Here is a 13,898-nt window from a genome sequence, read left to right on the forward strand (position 1 = left end):
TTAAGCACATGTATCCGAGGAGAGCAGAGGAACCTTCCAGAAAGGAAGGGATGAGTTATAGCTGCCCTTGTACAGCCACTGATGATCTTTCACCGGCTAATTTAACCTCATGAATCAAGCCGGCTCAAAAGGGAGGACACAAATTACCACCCCTCCGCCGCAAAAACGTGCTAAGATCAGACGCCGTGCGGAGGAGAAACAAGCAGGCAACTCTGAGAGAGGAGAGCGAGAGAGAAAGAGAGAGAGTGAGGGAGAGCTTGTGAGAGCGTGAGGGGGCTGGGGAGAAAGAGAGGGACAGGGAGAGAGAGAGACTTTTGACGTCCTTTATTTTACTTACAAACAAATCTACCCACCACACTTACATGTTAGAGAGAGAGATTGAGAGGAAGAGAGGGAGATAGAGAGAGAGGGAAAGAGTGAGGGAAAGCTTGTAAGAGCGATAGGGGGCTGGGGAGATAGAGAGAAAAGGAGAGAGAGATGGTGGGGAGAGTGAGAGCTTGTGAGAGTGAGAGACACAGTGTGGAGAGAGAGAGAGACAGAGAGAAGCAGGAAGAGAGAGGGAGAGAGGGAGGGTGGGGAGGGAGAGAGAGGGAGAGAGAGAGAGATGGGGGGGGGTGTTAGAGCACAGTGAACTTAATCACTGATCTTGCCGCAAAACAGCGTTAGCGCTCGCCGCAGGTAGCCGCCACCCAGCCGAGGGAACACAATGTTCACACTGCCCCGCCGGCGAGCAGGGAAATGTCAAGGAGCCTGCACTATCACGCCGACGTCACGAGTAGGCCACTTTCTCCTTCTCCTTTCTGCCTTTCCCCTCTTTTCTAGCACGTTCTCCGGAGCAAAGGCGACGCCGTTAGCCGTACACCATTAAACCGCCGCATCCGCGGAGAAGAAATTAAAGAAGCGCATTACCATAGAAACACGAAGAAGCAAGCCGGCCATGTAAAAAAAAAAGCTAACCCCGCTTGTTTAAGTGGGGGAAGAACAGGAATGCGGGGGGCTTAGGGGTGCTGTGGACTCCCATTCAAACCCGGCCGTGGTGCAGCAGATAACGGAGCAGTTTAGAAATAAATTAACAAGGCTGTCAATCGTAATGTTGTGTCCTCAATTCACTTGCGGCGGGGGAGAAGGCTGAACACCTATTCACGAGGATTTTAGGGATAAAGAGCAGACACAGAGCCATAAATCTTTAAACACATACACGGGGAGGAGGGGGAGAGAAAATGAGGAGTGAAACTGCAACTTTAATACAACTGTGGCATTTCTCTGCTAACTTCCCATATCGAGGGTTTCTGTTACATAAGCCTCTCTCCCTTTTCTGGAGTGGAAATTCCCCGGTATCTTTCGAATTCCTTGCTACTTCTACCAAACCTTCTGCGTACATATCCCCCAGTCACCCCTCCCGCAAATATTATTATTCAGCCTCTCCTGCCTAATCGAACACGAAGGACGACCGTAGTTTGCCGCTGCCATAGCAACATACAGTACGATGGGCTCGCTTAAAAGTTAGCTACATTACGTTTCGTCTCATTTCGCCCAATTAGCCGCAGCTGTACTGACGCAGACAGCCGAATTCTGCCGCTAGCTAGCCTTTTGTTCCGCGCTAAGTGGTACCGACTGCTAACTCTCATTTCCCCGGGGCTACGAGGCCAGGCGATTCCCGAAAGCGAACTGGCTATCAAACCCGGGGCACTCAGCAATTTGCAATAGGCCGGTGTGTCCAAAAGTGCCGTCCTGACCCCGCCCAGAGCAAATGGACCGGAGCGAACACCGGCCCTGGCACTTATTTTCTCCTCCGAGAACCCGCCGACTAACAGAGAGCGATCCGTCTGACCCCGGCCGTTATTACCGGGCCCCGGGTTGCGGACGAGTCGAGGCGGATAACGACCCCTAAACGCCGGGGATTGGGAGCGCCCACGTCTGGACCGCGCCTCGACCTCTCGACCCGCCAGTTCTGCGGACCCCGCCGCATTCTCGCCGTCGAGAGTTCCGTTTCCATTCCGCCGAGGACGAAACATTCCGATTTGACGCATCGTGTGACGGCTCGTTCCGGCCGGCGTGACTGGTCAAGGGCGGGTGCTCTGGCGCTGCGATGTTCTGCCACTGTGAACCAGCGCTGAGAACTCCTGCTGCTATCCGGAGGACAGAAGGAACACAGGAAGAGAGAGTATTTGGCGGGTCTACAGTGCCTGCTGTGAAGGAAGGGGGCAGCCTGTAGCCTAGCGGCTAAGGTACATGACTGGGACCTGGAAGGTTGGTGGCTTAAGCTCTGGTTTAGCCACAATAAGAACTGTGCAGCTGTTGGGCCCTTGAACAAAGGCCCTTAACCCTGCATTGCTACAGGGGGGGATGGGACAGCCTGTAGCGTAGCATAGCAGCTAAGGTACAGGACTGGGACCCGGAAGGTTGGTGGTCCAAGGTCCAAGCTCCGGTTTAGCCACAATAAGAACTGTGCAGCTATTGGGCCCTTGAGCAGCTCCTGCTTAGTCTAATCAACGGTAAATCGCTTTGGATTGAAGTATCAGCTGATACAAGCGTCAGCCAAATAACATGTCATGTAATGAATTTTCCCCTGCTTAGTCTAATCAACTGTAAGTCGCTTGAGATAAAAGCTTCAGCTGTAATGTATTACTGTAATGTAAAAGGCTGGCCAACATTGACTTTCAAACTTGACCGGTTCAAACTTGAAGACATAATGCCTGTTGGGGCCTCTTTGACCGAACTGTGGTCCCAGTTCGGTCAAAGCAGCTACCCACAAGGTCGCAAATGCGGTCGACCGCGTTTTACTTTCCATCCATTTTTCCATCCATTTTGTAGGCAAGACTTGTGCAGGTCCAGTTGGATGCACAGACCGAGAGTTCATCCAGTCTGTGTACAATAGGCAGCGGGTTTGCGATTTGCCTTTTTAGAGTAAGACCCTGGGTTTGGGAGAAATCCTACACACTGGATCAGCTGGGTTAGACAAGCCACTGTGGAATTTACAGCCAGCTCTGTATATTGGAACAGACTCACTACATCACACACAACATTCCACTTGATGTGCATGTAAGAGAATACATAAACTATATAATGCTCTATGACTTCTCGGGCGAACTGTAGAGTGAAAGAAGTTACTGCCGAAAAAGGCATCCGCAAAGCTCGTATATATTCGACCGCCGTTCATATAACGTTTGAGCGGTTTCGGCAATAGCACCCGTCTCCCGGTGATGCAATATCGCCACGTTTTCTCGTCAGCAATGGCTTAATCTCTCTACATTAGCAGACATGGCAGGCATGCAAAACGCGCATTGTGTGGGACTTTTTAGAAAGAACATCATAAACCCATGCATAATGCGTGCATGTACCAGCATGGAGTCAGAAAATACTCATAGTTCTGAAAGCATGACATCTCCTTCCAAAATGAAAATTTTGGAACCGGAATTGTTTCACGTCGAGTGCGGCCGCGCGCACGTCTGCACCCTGCGATAGCATATCGCCGCGAACAGCACTCCGTTTGGCATTCTTTCCTGGAATAATGTGTTCAAAAGCCGTTTTTATTTTTCTCTTAATCCATTACACACCCCTAAATCAGCCTCAAAACAGTCTATACGTTTCATTTCGTTTCGTCTTTTGGCCGGCGTCGTTCAAGCGACGGCCTAAAACGTAGGTAGGCAGCCGGAATGTACACACCTTCTGAATTCTGTAAAATGCAGCTTGCCTGGAAAAAAACGTAAGAGCTACCGCAATTAATCCAAAAAAAGAAAATTAACAGGAAAAAAAAAAATCAACTTTCCTCCGTGAGCAAATTTACATTTCAATAAAATAATGAAAAGAGTCACGCTACGAGCGATGCCTTTAAATTACTGCGCGTTCTCTTTTTTAATATGATAGAATGCGTAACTACTGAGGAAAGCAGAAACGGAGGCAGAGGGAGAGGGAGAAAAAGAAATTAGCATTCCTGAAAATGCCTACATGACTCCATAATTCACTTTTTTTATAACGTCTAACCGTGTATCCCATAAACTACGGCGTGCCTGACCTTCATTTTTCATAAGCCACAGAGTACTGCTCAGGTTGACAAGATTTATCGTCAGACGCTAATAGCTTCAGCGCTCACAGGTGAGGCCTTATCAAGATGGAGTTCCTCTTGTTTTCATAAATCTAATGAATATTCTGCAGTTGAGGAGCTCCCCCCTCCCCTTCGACGCCTCCTTTCCGCTCCGTATTAAAGACGTCACGCTAACGCAGACATAATGTACACGCGTGCGTAAAGGCGCACCCGTACATACCAGACACATAGATATGCGTATCTCGCAATTATCCACATTGTCACATACACATGCGCACAAACAAAGAGATGGACAGATATGTGCACACATAGACACACACACGCGTACACAAACACTAACTCGTATAAACACGCTGGCACGCAGGCCCATACTGTAGCCACATATACACAAACACACATACGCAGGTGCAGGTTAGGTCGTTGTTCTCCCCCCCCTCCCGGCCGCTATTTCAGTGACAGAGCACTTCCCCCACGGTTGGATTGACAGGCATCTCCCGCCCCACGCTCCCGTGTTGTACAAACATAATCCCATTTAGGGCCAAATCCTAATAAAACACGGGTAAGAAGGGCTAACGTCTATTAGCGGCCGCTTTGTGAGCGCGCGGGCTCACTAAAGGTGCAGCCATTTTCATTTTCCTGGCGTAGCGGAATGCTAATGCGTCCTCTGCATGTGGAGGAGAATGAGTATTCTTCAAATGCCGCCCTTTTCGGCTCCGCCGCTGTGTAATTCTTACAAACGCAGCCAAGGGATCAGATATTCAAACCGGAGCAGGCTGGCGGAATACAGAGCTTCACCCGGTACGCAGGAGGGGAGATGAGAAGCAGCAGGGGTCCCCGTCGCCCCGGGGGGGGGTACCCCAACCCGAAAATACTTTTGGAATTTAAGTGCAAATGCTAGTTGTTGAAGACTTTGAACCTGTGGTTTTACAATATAATTCTAAACAGGTCAATTGTTGCTGACAGCATACGATCGGGTCTATGGAATGTAGAGCGTATTGAACTTAATACATGTTGTTATGTAATGCGGCCTACCACTACACAGCATAACATGACAGAGGATGCAGAGGAGGTTGGCCTGAAGCATGAGAATAGGGAACGGATTGTTTGGATGTTAAAACATGTTGCACCTACTTGGCTAGCAGCACTTTTCTTTTTTTAAATCGTTTTAACTTCATGATAATCCCACTAGCAAACGGTCAACTCTGGTGAAGTAACAGCCTTGAAGAATTTTAGTTTTTACATTCCATTTGGCATTCCTGCCTCTCACCTTGTGCATGCTGGGATAGGGTCAAGCCCCCCCGTGACCCAGACCAGGAATAAGCGGGTTAGATAATTGCTGGATGGATGGACATTCAATTTTCAGAAAGACCAGCATATGCGACAGAACAGAAACTTTCAGGAATGTTATGTTATCCCACTCGATAACCACCTTGTGGCCCCTACTGAAAAAAACAGCTCAAAATCGGTTTTAAAACAGTTGGTTAATCAACTCAACCAAGCTCCCAGTTCGACATGGTTTGTAGGTTGACCAGTTCAGCCCAGCTCCCAGCATGACATGGTTTGACCAACTCAAACTATGTTTTAAAAGTCATACCCAGCTAGCTCAGCCAATGACCAGATTGACCAGCTTTCAAGCTGGTCAAGCTGGCATAGCTGGATTTTACAACAGGGGAGACTTTTGCTCATCACAGAGGGATGTCATGGAGAAGGTGGTGTGGGGAGACAGGCCCCTTACACCTTACACACAGCGATGGCTTGGCATTGCATCAATCAAAAGGTTGCAACTCGTCCATGGAAAGATCTAGAAGGGGAAGCCACATCCCATTTCCTCCCAAACTTAACACGGACAACACCGTAAACTTCCCAGTGTGATCCACAATGCTGACAGCATACTATTTCCCCCGTCTACCCCAACAGAGGAGCTAAGCGATGTGAGACGTTTCTAAGATTAATGTCAAAAGGTGAAAGGAATATAACAATAATATTAATAAAAATCTAAGTGAAAATGAAAACGCTGCTTTCTGCCGGGGGGATATGCGTTAGGCGTGGGGGAGGAAGGCACGTTTTACACGGGATGACACCTCGAGAACTGATCCAGCAGAAACAGAACTCGCTTCCTCAAGAAAATGAAATCTGCGTCGAATGTCACGGCTGTGTGTATTCAACGTGAACACTCAGTATTATTACCTTACAGACGGCTCTGTACCAAGCAATCAGGAAGTACTAAAGGAAATCCTGATGCTGGCTTTTCATAAACATACCGTGACATGTGTAATCAATGTGCCCTCCACTCAATCAGAAGCACCTCGATTTTTCTACTTATTGTTGACATACAATAATAGAGGGAGAGTGACAGAGAAAGCGAGAGACAAATCTTCCTCTGGAAGGCACAGAGGACCAGAGGAAGACTGAGTAAAGGCCGACTCCTATTCTTAGTCCCACCTATACATATTTATTTCTATTGAAAATACCTTCTTGTTAGATTCATGAGTTAAAGCATGTATATGATACAATATAATGGATAGTCTAGACACTGTGTAAACATTGATAAAATGTATATAACGTTCAGGGCATACATTAATCGGATACACTGCATAGCACGCACACATAGACATGCACTCCGCTCACACATTTTTCACACACTAGGGAAGCACACGTGTCGTATTTTTAGTTGCCGCATATAAGGAACAAGTATGAAATATGCTGCTGACTGTGGCAGACAAAAACAGCCGCTGTTCGGTTAATCAAACAGCTTTAAGGAGCGTTCCGATAGCACAGCACTCTACAAAAGCAGAACGCACACGCCGCTTTGAGACGACTCTGTTGTGTAACACAGTTGTGTTACCGCTCACTACACCGGCCGTTCCTTGTGTGCGATGCCAACATCTCAGCTCGCCTTTACCGACCGGGAGCTGCTATAATGAAACAAGTCATCACCCACGGACTGATGTGTTTAAAATTCCGAACCGCAAGCAGGGTTTTCCCGGCCAATGCAATTTACAGGGGTCTCTCTTGACTAGGGCGTTTACGACTGCTCTGGCGCAGTAAATCACGGGCGCAACAAATTTGATCAAATTAACGACAGTCGGAAGCAAACAGACCACGCAACAGCCAATTCTCCTTACTAATGGAGTAATAAAACTGATGCCTAATATGATTTTGCGCTATTATTTTATCCTATTTATCATAGTTCTGTATGGAGGATTCTTCTTTTTAATTACAGGAATTATTGGATGCTTTTCAAAAGATGTGTCTGCAGGAAGCCTGCTTCTTTTATTTATTTAATTATTCCTTTGCTCATTAGACACCAGTTAAATTGTGATGAATAGTCACATTCCTTTACCATAATTACATACTTGCTCATGGAATCCATACCTTGTGAAAGCCACTGTGTATTTAGAACCATCTTTCTCTGAGGAGACTGCACACAGTAAACGCACCCACAAATCAAGGCTAGATAATGTTACACTCCCAAATTCCTAAATATACTGCCCGCAAAGCTGCTTAACTTTATAAATGAGGATTAAACAAGGCTTTGCCTTCCACGACCCATGATGAGCATCAACGCAATCACCTGGCGACCCGGTCGATGCAGTTCAATGCAAACGTCCGCAGCTAACTGCCACCTGTGGCAGCTGAAGGATTTAAATGAACATTCCAACGGGATTTCACAAACACAATGGTCCGGGGAGGAGTATCCCACAGCTTAGAGAACCCATTAACATAGCGAGGTGGCGTATGGTTAATGTCAGGTGGTTTTGACTGAAGCCACACACTTTTAAGCTCTCCAGCACCTTTTCAGGGGCCCCGTACTCTCCTCGAAGAGAAACATTTCACTAGCGGTTCCCAAAAGCTGCGTGACACTGTCCCGAACCGCAGGGTTTCCAAACAAATCTCGCTGGCTGCTCCGAATACCAGAATCATCGCAAATCAGCGAAGGTAACCAATCATGCCCCCTAAGTCAGTACATCTTGTTATAAGTAAACCAAAAAAAAGAGCAAGAATGTTCAAGGTAAACAATGGCTAAGCACACCACGGCTAAGCACATAGCTAAGCCTGGCAGTAATTGCTGCAGCATCAGAAAAAGTCCAGACAGAATGATTGTCGTGGAGACGCTCGGCACTACATAACAACAAAGAGAAGGGAAGAGACCAAACACTTCCACGAAGCGACGGGCGACTAGCAGCACTCACATCTGGAAACAAGAAGCCAGCGGGATGCAGTAAATCACAGCTTACAAAGGCAGGGCCTTTCAGAAAGGCCGTTTGGACATGTTATGAAGGGAAATGAATGTACTTACCTTCGGAGGGCCTGAAATAAAAAATAAATAAATAAACGGAAACCGGAGCCAGGCCCCGACTGCGCGCCTCCCGCCCTTGCGAGTGGACCGTTAAAAGAGGCACTAATTCAATGCTCCACGTGTAGCTCTGAGGTGCCGCTGTCACTCCTGCTCGTCCGATGCAATCATGATGCTAAGCCTAAGGGTACGCTGTCATGTGGTCCCTTTGCCGTGATCGTTTTATTGACTCTTGCCACCTAAACTGACTCTCTTCCTCTACTGTATACTGACTCTCCTCCTATACTGACTCTTCCCCTATACTTACTGTCCCCCTATACTGACTGTTTCCTATACTGACTCTCCCCCTATACTGTCCCCCTATACTGACTGTCTCCTATACTGACTCTTCCCTTATACTGACTCTTCTCATATACTGACTGTCCCCCTATACAGACTGTCCCCTATACTGACTCTTCCTTTATACTGACTCTTCCCCTATACTGACTGTCCCCCTATACAGACTGTCTCCTATACTGACTCTTCCCTTATACTGACTCTTCTCATATACTGACTGTCACCCTATACTGTGTCTTATACTGACTGTCCCCCTATACTGACTCCCTCCTACACTGACTCTCTCCCTATACTGACTCTCCTCCTATACTGAATCCTGTTCTACACTGACTCTCCCTCTACACTGACTCTTTCCTTGACTCTCCTCCCAATACTAAAAATAATCATACATTATTAGTATTCGACTTAATATGAAATTATAGTGAATAGTCATTTTAAAAAGGTAATTTCAAAAATATTTGCCAATAAGACATTTTAATGAATAAAAATGTGAACGCAATATTATTTTATCTCATATCCTCATAGAGAGAGAAAAAAAAAACAGTCCTTTCACAAGACAGCTGAAATATACCATAGCATGCATATATATACTGTATCCCACCAAAATACGGTGGCTTATTTATATAACAAAGGTTTAGAGTGACACGCTAAAATAATAACCATATGAAAAACCACAGGCAGTGTCAAACAACCAGGGAGGTGACAGTATTGTGTTCATCAATAAAGAATAATTACAACATCAGACAGAAGATCAGATTACTGTCTGGTCACTCGCTGAAGCCTGGAGCACAGGCTTCCACAAGAATAAAGAGCGCTCGCTTGCGATCGCTAGATACATTTGTGTTTGGTTTAAACAAATTTGCCACCAAGCAGACGAGTTCTCATTTGTTTTACATAATGGAGTTGTGATTGAGATAACAGAAAAAAGGAAAAAACCCACAAGTATCACCCAGCAGACTGTAGCAATTATCACAGCCTCAAGCTGCCACTGGGCTACGGAGCCACAGTCGTTACCTGCGCCTGGCATTAGAACTGATAACTGGCGCAGGTAACTGGTGAACTAACTTACAGGACTACAAAACTACAAAAAGAGCATCCAACAGGGACTACAGCCGGGCACCAGGTGAGAACCCTGGCCTCGACACCAGAGGAGACACTGCGGACAGACCTGGTCCAAATACGCAACTGTTTTGGATTCAAATACTTTTCTGTGCTCCATCGATCTTGCCTGCCGCAATTGAGCCAGAAGCTTTTTCAGAGTATGTCATACTGTAGGTTCCAATACACCAGACAAGCTTAGTAAAGCGTAGAAAAGTATTAGAATCCAAAACAATTACGTATTTGACCCAGGTCTGTCTGCGGCTTTCAGAAAAAGATGCCCTTCAGCCAAGCTTCAAGAAATAGGACACAATGCAATGTATTGAAAATATTTTGACCCTTTTGGAAACTTCACATTGCAATATCTGAATGTGGCAACAGTTTGTAAGTTCAGCCTAGTGAAATGAAACTGAAAGAAATGTATTTCTATAATGCCTATGACAAAGCATTTGTCACAATCCCCTCCACAACAAACCACAGCCTAGACTCCCCACAAAACAAGCCAAGAGTGACAGTGACCGTTTTGTGCATAGGAAGAAACCTTGAGATGAATCAGACTCGGTTGGAGGAGGCCATCTTCCTCTAGCTAGCTCTGGATGCCAGTTCATAAGGGCCAAAACAGCCAGGTCTTACACATATATTTTATTTTACATTTGCAGAACATTCCCATAAGTAGCAGCGAAAATGTATACTTGTGTTATTTCTGAAAAGATCTAAGCCGTGATTTAAAATTATTCCTGGATACCGGCCTCTACAGAGGTGCTTATCTATTATTTTGTCGATCTTTTTGTTCCCCAAGAATGAAGCACAATTTTGTTCCACGGCAACTTATCACTGCTTGTAATTTGCTTGTTTATTCAGCTTAATAGGAGCGGGTACTTTCCAACCGCGTAAAAAGGAAAATGCGTTGGATCGATCGGCCGGTGTCAAAGGTTATCTCGAGAATTAATCGCCAGTGAGATTTGGAGAGGTATCGCTGTTCGTTCCTACCTTACCTCCTTCCTTCCCCCAGAAACAGGAGACACTGGCAGAAAAGAGCGTGGAGCGAAGCTGAAGGGCTTGTTCTCGCCAGCTGCTCAGCGACACAGCGGATTCTATTTCTGCATTTGGTTACCTTAATGACTGCTTAAATGTCTAACAGGTGAAGTCCTGGCACACAAAATGGCACTGGTTGCCTGGATACCTGTCTGCTCAGGCTGCATTAATGGTGGGCGAAGGCAGGTGAGCGAGGGAGAAGTAACCTGAGGCCCAAGTACACAGGAGACAGAGGGCCTTTCTGCTCCAGAATAACAGGGGATCCTCTCTCTCTCTCTCCCTCTCTCGGTTGCTCTCTCGTTCTCACTCCTCGTCTATTTCACGCTCTCTTCCTCTCTTTAGCTTTCTCTCCTTCTTTGTCTCGCTCTCTCTCTCTCTCTCTCTCTCTCTCGCACATGCACACACAGACACACAAACAGATCTTCAACTTTAATTCTAAGATTCTGGTTCCATGAACATAAAAAACAGCATAGAACGATGTCACAATGAATGGCGTTGTATTAAGACTAATTTTAGGCAAAGAATTGGCAACAATCTCAATTCATAAGACTAAAGAAAGAATATATATGTTATAACTTGTTTGCATTGCTGAGACTAATATAGAGGATGTCGCACACAGCTTGTCCATTTAAACAGACGCACCTTAACTCAGCAAGTTTGGGTAGAATACCATACTTAGGAGTTGAGCAGCAGTGCCCCACCCTGGAATTGAACTTGCAACCTTTTGATTTCAAGTGCCCCTTCTTGCCTTCCGCATTGTGCTCTGGGTGCTCAACAACATGGTATAGTCTACACTCACAGAAGTGAAGGGTCTGATGCTGAGAGTGTTGCCCAATCCCAGCAAACACATTCTAAATAAATTATGCACATCCGTAGCGTATTAGCAGGGGAAATTATGCGTTAAACAGTTCGCAGCCTTAGATTTGAAAACAGAAAAAAATTATAATAATTAAGAGAAAAATAAATAAATAAAAGTTATTTATTTATTTGTTTGTTTATTTCTTCATTCATTTATTTTTTATTCGTTGGGGTAATCTGCCAAGAATAAGATGCTTTGCGACTTGCATTCTAACAGAAAGGTGTCCTATATTTATAGAAAATATGATAATGTGGCTCTGTTCATTATAGCAATCAATCAACACCTTTTTAAATGCCAAGACTCAATAACACTGATGAACGAAAATCGTTCGCAATAATGATCAGGTACAGGTTCGCTATATTCAATAAACATGCACGGCTGAGTGACATAAGCAGTTCACCAACAGTAAAAATGCAGCAGCACATGCGTAAAAAAAGTAAATTAATAAATTAATAAGTGCAGTGTTCAGACACACAATCCATGCACAGCACCAGCCGGTAGAGTACTGTGTTAATTATGTATGAGACATCGGTAGAAAACACGAGCAACAGCACTCGGCGCACTCAAAGCAGCGGCACGCTGAAATACTTTATTGTTCGGCATTAAGGTCTATTCAAGCAATCACGCAACCTGTCCATTACTGAGAACAGGGGAGTAAGAGGACTGGTGAGAGAGAAAAGAAGGGGTTAAAACAGAGAAAGGGAGAGATTGTGTGTGTGTGTGTGTGAGAGAGAGAGAGAGAGAGAGGGGGGGGAAGACTGAGAAAAATAGACAAGGAGAAAAGCAAAAAAGAAATGGATGGGGTGAGAGAGAGGGGAGTGGGAGAGAGAGAGGGGAAAAGACTGAGAAAAATAGACAAGGAGAAAAGCAAAAAAGAAATGGATGGGGTGAGAGAGAGAGAGAGAGATAGAGAGAGATATTGCGCGAGAGAACAGAATCACCAGCATAGTTTTTGAATAGAGGGGACAGCACTCAGGAATGCTAGTGGGGTTGCTTGCACCATGTAAGAAAGTGATCAATAATTCATTAGTTCTCTGCAGAAAACACATGAAACAACAAAGTAACTGTTCCTTCCTTGTGAAAGCCCAATAAAAGAACTGATTTCATAATGTATTACCCCTGATTCCTTCACCCGGCTACGAAAAATAACATTAAATAGTAACGATAATACAGATTTGTTATTTCAGCAAATCCCCGTAACAGAAAAAGCTCTCAACTCTTGCAGCGGAAGAAAGCCTTTTCACCGTAACACAAATGCACTGGAACGCAAAATAATAAAATAAAATAATTTTTAAAAAGGCTACTTTTGCTGATAGGTCAGTGAATTGGTACACATGCACCCCGGAATGGGGCCTCCCTTCCAGATGCTTGCAGTCAGGTTGAATGACGGCTCTTAAATATGACATAGGAGTTAATATTCCTCACTGGGCTGCCCTTGTGAGGCATGCTCACCCCCACCCACCCACCCCGCCTCGCACAGAAAGGTAAGACAGAATAGCTACACAATGAGGACACGCCAGGTCCTGACCCTGTTCAGGGAGTCTACACTGCTGCTTCTGCTGTGTGTGTGTGTGTGTGTGTGTGTGCGTGTGTGTGTGCGTGTGCATATATGTCGGTGAAACAGAGAGATAGAGACAGAATGTACTAGGGAGTCCATGTTCCTCTAGCTAATTCAGTATTTTATGAAAATGACTGCTTTGGCAATACTGTATCTATGTGTGGTTATGTTGATATTTATTTATTTATTTGAGATATGTCTTTGTGCATGTGCAAAACAGAAGTGTGACTATATGTTCACGTCCAAGCACAGGTCTACATGTGCACATATGTATGAGTGCTTGCGTGACGGCAAACCTGCCCTCTGCAAATTAAATAATGCGTGTATGCGCGCACAGCTTCCAAAAAATGTATAAAGGTAAAGGTATTGCAAAGCACAGTTAGTCATTAGATGCAGTTCACCACTGTCCATACGAGCAACAATCCCCACTTGGCTTGTTTTTACCCCGTGCATGCAAATGATACTCCGCAATGAAAAAAAAACCTTCCCGACCCTGATCTCAGCACACATCATCACAACCGAATCTTCCGTCTAGCCTGTGGTAACAAACCTCGGCAAGAGAGGACATGTAAAAAAAAACAGCCCAAAAAAACAAAACGAGAAAAAGAAAAAGGTTCAAAAGAAGAATAGAGACAAAAGGTACACAAACAAAATGCAGAAGTGGGGGGGT

General features: G+C 45.4%; 1 protein-coding gene across 3 annotated transcripts in view; it reads right to left on the reverse strand.

Annotated features, from left to right (window-relative positions):
- pcdh7b (protocadherin 7b) overlaps positions 1-13,898 on the reverse strand; it is a 147,176-nt gene that overhangs the window by 129,182 nt on the left and 4,096 nt on the right. The gene's annotated exons all lie outside the window — the stretch shown is intronic.

This window comes from Conger conger, chromosome 8 (genome assembly GCF_963514075.1).
Source record: "Conger conger chromosome 8, fConCon1.1, whole genome shotgun sequence".
In the NCBI taxonomy this organism is placed as follows: domain Eukaryota; kingdom Metazoa; phylum Chordata; class Actinopteri; order Anguilliformes; family Congridae; genus Conger; species Conger conger.